Below are 6,003 nucleotides of genomic sequence, written 5' to 3' on the forward strand. Positions count from 1 at the left end.
CTGCACATTTCCATGTGCTCCTAAACTGCCCACAGATTCCTGAGGCCTGGCAGTTTTACATGGATGTCGTGGCCTTTAGCATATCCATGGGCTCCCCTCATGGGGCTTCCTCCCCTCCTCCCCCTTTGCTTGAGCATATGCTGCTAATCTCCTGCCACCAAGCCCCATCTTTTTTCTCCTGCCCTAGACTTCCCTATTTCCCCTTGCTGGGTTCCCAACATGCTGTCTGTGCAGATTCACTGCAGTACCGCTGATGCTACATGCATGTTTCCTTTGCCACCCATGTGCTCCGTAAAACCCAAGGCCAGCTTAGTGGGGCGGCTTAGAGTCAGGGGCTGAAAGAGCAGAGCAGCCCTTCTTAAGGAAGGGGGGGCGGTGTTGACCTGGAACTTAAATGATGCCAATAATGGAGGAGATGGGGGGCAACCCAGAGTCTTGCTCCAGCAGAGGGGAAAAGAGGGATTGGGGGGGCTGGTTCAGGTTAAGCGGAGCAAGGAGCAGCAGAGTGTGTGCTCTGCCTGGAGATTGTGAAATCCAGCATTTAAAATTACCTTGGGGGAGGGGGCAGACTCCCCAGGGCCTCCAAGGAACCTAGCTCCTTTTCATACCATGGAAAGATTTGGCACGGAGTCACCTATCAAAGGAGAAAGCTGTGGCAGGCCGGTGGGAGGGGGGTGGAGAGAAAACTCCCTGCAGTCAGAACACAGCAAGGCTGGATTAATGGAGAGGGATTACAATGGCAGATTGCTGCCCTGTCATCACAGGGGCCTTTTTAGGACAGGAGTGAACTAGGAGGGGTTGGAACCCAGCCCTTTTTGCTACCAGCAGTGAGAAGGGTGGGGGTCTCCAGATCCCATGGTGTCATCATTTAAGTGCCTTTCTGGTCTTCCACAACAGCTTTAGAAGTTGGGTGGGAGGGAGATGGTTCTCAAACAACATCTTAAATCAGTGTTTCTCCACCTTGGCAACTTTAAGATGTGTGGACTTCAATTCCCAGAAGCAAGGCTGGCTGGGGAATTCTGGGAGTTGAAGTCCACACATCTTAAAGTTGCCAAGGTGGAGAAACATTCTCCTAAATGGAGGAAAAAGTGTTAGTACCCATGGCTAGTGCTTCTTGTCTGGACTACCTCAAAAGGCTGACATCAATCACACCAGTCAAAGTATATATCTCCCCCCCCCACTTTGCCTTTTACAGCCCAAGAAACTAGGCAGGGTCCCTTCTGAGATGTTTTCCGTGCCCGATCCTTCTGCAGGCTCAGCTGCCTCTTAGCTGACCGTTGCCTAGTCTGCAGCTTTTCCTCTTCCTGTCTTGCTTTGACATCTTCAAAACATCCCCACCTGTCTTGAGATAGCCAGCTTCCCCCCATCACCTCCCCCACAGGTCCATTCCTAAGGCACAGAAGAGGACGCGTCAGCCAAAGATTTGTCCCAATGTTTTCCATGGCGTGAAAAACAATACCGGCCTTACAGGAGTGTTCTCAAGATTGCAAGGGGATGTAAAAGAAGATATAAAAGGATGCATCTTTTAAAATAAAAAATAAAAAAATAAAACTTTTAAGGGCTGTGGACTGCTGTTTCACTTTGCCCAGCTGCCTGGCCTTGGCTTTCTGTCCCATGGTAAACGGTGTGTGGTTTTCAACATTCTCACAATGAAACCAAGGCAGCGCATTTATCACCCCTGCTTGGGTGAAAACGAGGACTGGTTTCTGTGTGAGTCTTAAAGTTGTGCCATGTTCCAAGGCTCAGGAACCCCCACTTAGCAGACAGGGAACACACTCTGGATAAGCTCAGAAGTCCTCTTCTCATCAAGGTTTATGATTTAAAAAATCCAATGTAAAGATTAAATTCGGGACTAAGTCCTGCAAACACCCCTGTTTAACACACCAACGAATAGCTGTGGGGAGAGTCCTGACCCCCAGTTCGGGGCAGAGAGGAGACCGAGGAACTGGCTGGAGAAGTTGGCATACGGTTGAGCTTCCCTTTTCCAGTGGAACAAATTTCAGAATTTTAGTGGGCTCTGAAGCAGCTTTCTCCACCCCCCACAGACATTTTCCAAGCCCAGACAAGCAAATGCAAGACTGATTAATAATAAAAGTAATATTTATTACACAGATTTGGCACCTGGTGCTGGACAGCCATGGAGCTTAAGAAACACCAGCCCTGCCAAGAGGTTTACAACCCAGCAGTGCCCGATTTTTTTTATAATGCTCCTTCTATTTAACTCTTCACCTCTCCATCGCAAAGAAGCATTACTACAATCGCCAGGCCAGAGGAAAACAAAGGGAATTTACAGCTTGGAAAAGCCTCCTGTCCTAATCTGGCTTAGGAAGGCGAACACATTAGTTGGCAACATTCAGAATATCTAAAAGAGTATTTGGCCGGACTGCCGAGTTGGTAGGACCGATTGCAAAATCCCAAATGCCTTCCAGCAGCACTTACTGTATAATGAAAGAAGAAAAGCATGCACGGCGATGGCGCATTCCCATTTGTGCGTCCAAATGCTGGCACACTGGGGCTAAAATTACCTCTTCTGGCACTGCCTTTCCCTAAACCATCGGCTGGGGAAAATGGGAACTAGGATCAGCCATTGCCCGTTTCTAATACTATCCACCCTGAATTCAGATTATGGGACTGTAGGAAGAGAGGGTGAATTCCCTCCCTCGATCTGTGTGCAGGGCGGTTGGAAAACCGCAGCGAGTGAAACTGAGCCGTGGCTATTCTGGATTAATGAGGGGGGGCTGGTCGAGAACACGATCTTGCACTTTAGTGTCATTGGTGTATGCGGGGAGAGAGGCGCCTTAATAGCTGTAGCATCCTATTCCTGGGACTGTGGGATGATGTCAGAGAAGAAGAGATTTCTATTTCCCCCTCTCGCAAAGCAGAAGGAATAAGAAAACTCCCTTTTGTGAAACCGATGGCAGCTGTGGCCAGCACTGCAATTTAAGATACCCAGATTTACATTCGTGTCTTACCTAGACCCCAAGGTTGACTTCGCTTCGCTAGTTAAACCTAGCTTAACAAAGCACAAGGGGCTGTGCTGCTGTGGCCAAGCCAGCGAACCTCATTTCAACATAATGTAAAGACTTGCTTCGTACAACGGGGTGAGCCACAATTCCATCTTCCTCCAGTCTTTTTGTTGTTTATTCGTTTAGTCGCTTCTGACTCTTCGTGACTTCATGGACCAGCCCATCCTTGGGGTTATGACATAACCCCTAACTCTGCACATTATGAGGTTTCTAGTCCTACTTTTATTCTGGTGGCAGACACGGCGCTTCTCCGCCATTGTTCCCCACAACAACAACCCTGTTCCCCACAAAAACAACCCTGTGAGGTGGGTTGGGCTGAATGAGAGTGACTGGTCAACAGTTCCCCCAATGAGCTTTGGTGGCAGAGAGGGTCTAGAACCTGGTGTCCTCACTCCTGGTCCAGCCCCTTCTCCACTGAACCACCTGGTTCTTGGGCTGAGGGAGGGGAATGGCCCCAAGTCCCCACAGGAGCTTCTATAGCTGAACGGGGATTAGAACCTGGGTCTCCCCATGTAATGGTATGTGAGAAACACCTTGAGAAATGGGGCAAAGAGATGCTGCCTAGGGAATGGTCAGATAAGAGAGGGCGGAGCCCATAGCTGGATAATGGAAGGGGCAAGAGGCTCAGAAGGGATCCTCCCTAGTTTCTTGGGCTATAAAGGATACAGGGGTAGAACTGTACTTTCAGATTTGCAGGATTCTGTCAATGGAGCTTTACAATAAAGTAGAATTAGCCCTTCTGGCTGTGATTCCTATCTGGTTTACCTCGTGAGGCTGACATCAATCCTGCAAGTCTCTTACTCTCTTCCAAAGAGAAGAATTTTAGGAACGGCCTCTGATCCTCAGGGAAACCCCCCCCCCATCCTCCAAGCATCTGGCAGCAGTGTTGTTGCAACACCAGCAGCAAGGGGATGCACAGATGACCAATTTGCAGAATGCCATGATACAACTAACACAACAGCTGGGGCAGAATTTGCCTCAGCCCGCAGCAGCACAACAGATGGCAGCTCAGCCAATGCTCCTGCATTCCCACAGGAGCTTGCTGGAGAAGTTAGGGAGGGTCCCTTCTGAGCCTCTTCCCCCACCCATTATGCAGCTGCGGGCTAAGCCCTCTCTTACCTGACCGTTCCTTTGGCAGCATCTCTTTGCCCCGTCTCCCAAGGTCTTTCCCACATTCCATTACATCTGAGGTCAGCCTTCCCAGGTGGACCAGGCAGGAATCACAACCAGATGAGCTAATTCAACTTTATTGTAAGGCTACATTAACAGAATCTTGCAAGTCTGAAAGTACAAATCTCCTCCCGTCTCCTTCACAGCCTGAGAAACTAGGGAGGGTCCCTTCTGAGCTTCTTTCTCCACCTGTTACACAGCTGTGGGCTATGCCCTCTCTTATCTGATCATTCCTTAGGCAGCATCTCTTCGCCCCGACTCCCAAGGTCTTTCTCACATCCATTATACCCCAGTACTAGTCCGACAGCTTAACCACTATACCACCATGGCTTATGTCCTGGTCCCTTCCCTTGCTTTGTCCAAATACTGCCTTAGTAGAGCATCACATTCCCCCATCCCATTGCATCTCCCACTTACCTGGTCCTGTCTTGCACTTCTCCCACACTTCCTTCTCCCACCAGTTCAGTAATGGTGCTGTTCAGCTGTAGGACCCCAAAAAAGATCCATATAAAATGAGAGATGCTTCACGGTTAGACCATCCATCCCTGGTTTCGTAAGTACTGTAGGAGGTTCACTGATACTAAAAGCAGAGACAATTCACAGGGGCAAAAGTGGGTCTCATAGATGCATGTGTCCTCTCCCAAGAGCTTCACAAGGAAGTGACCTCATCCAAGGTCACTTCTCCAGGAGGTTCTCATGCTAATATTATTCAGCCATGGTCTAATTATTGTCCAGATCAGGATTCAAGGCGCATAACAATTCCAGAGGGTAAAGCAGAAAGGCAGTGACAGGTCTAGATAAAGTTGACAGCCTTCCAAATGCTTTTGGAGAAAAGCCATAAGATGGGTTGCTCTACCTTTTCTGAGGCAGAAGCTTAAACCATGGAAGTTACTGGCCCCCACCCAAATACAGTTGGCATTGATCAGAGCTAATTGCAGAAACTCAGCTCCGTAGGAGTATCTTACTCCCAAGTAGGCCATTTCTCCCAAATAGACCACTAGGATGCTTTTTCAAGTAACCTCGCATTCCTCTATATGCCATGGCATCAAAGCTCTCGTGGGTCGGGCGGCTAAGTCTAAGCCAGGGTCAGAATCCATACCGTAGGGTGAAGAATCAGGGAGTTGGGGTCTGCCTTGACTGGTACGAGGGCTTCGCCCCCCAGAACTGAGCCGGCCTGGTGCCTTGTCTTGGTTCTGTTCTTCTTACTTTTCCTCGGATGAAAGTCACGAGCAAAAACAGAGATGGAAATCAATACATCTAAGCAGACTTCTGATTTATCCTCCTCCCACAGAGAAGACAGACTGATGATCTTATTAAGAAGGGCAGGAGTGAGGAGACCGCTCCTTCCTAATCTTATTGAACTCCACATCCTAACAGCCCCAGGAGGCATTGCCTATAATCAGAGATGATGGGAATTGAAGTTCAACATCACTGGAAGGATCTGGTCCATGATGATGCAGGATGCTGGGAAGCCAGATGGAGCTAGAGATCCATGGGAACTCTGATCCCCTTGGTGCCCACTAATGTCCTCCAGAATGTTGGATACAACCCCCAGAAGTCCTTGTCTGAATGGTCACTGTAGTCCAATATACTTGAGGTGTACTTTAGGGAAGTGTGTTCTCAACCTTGGCAACTTTAAGACAAGTGGACTTCAACTCCCAGGATTCCCCAGCCAACAATGTCTTAAAGTTGCCAAGGTTGAGAAACATGGTTTTACAAGATAACTTTGGAAGCCATGTTTGGAGTGTTGGTTAATCATCTCTGGTCTACTGGCCCTCAAAAGTCTCCAGTGATGGTCCTGTTGTGC

The sequence above is a fragment of the Candoia aspera genome, chromosome 17 (assembly GCF_035149785.1).
Source record: "Candoia aspera isolate rCanAsp1 chromosome 17, rCanAsp1.hap2, whole genome shotgun sequence".
NCBI classification, from domain to species: Eukaryota; Metazoa; Chordata; class Lepidosauria; order Squamata; family Boidae; genus Candoia; species Candoia aspera.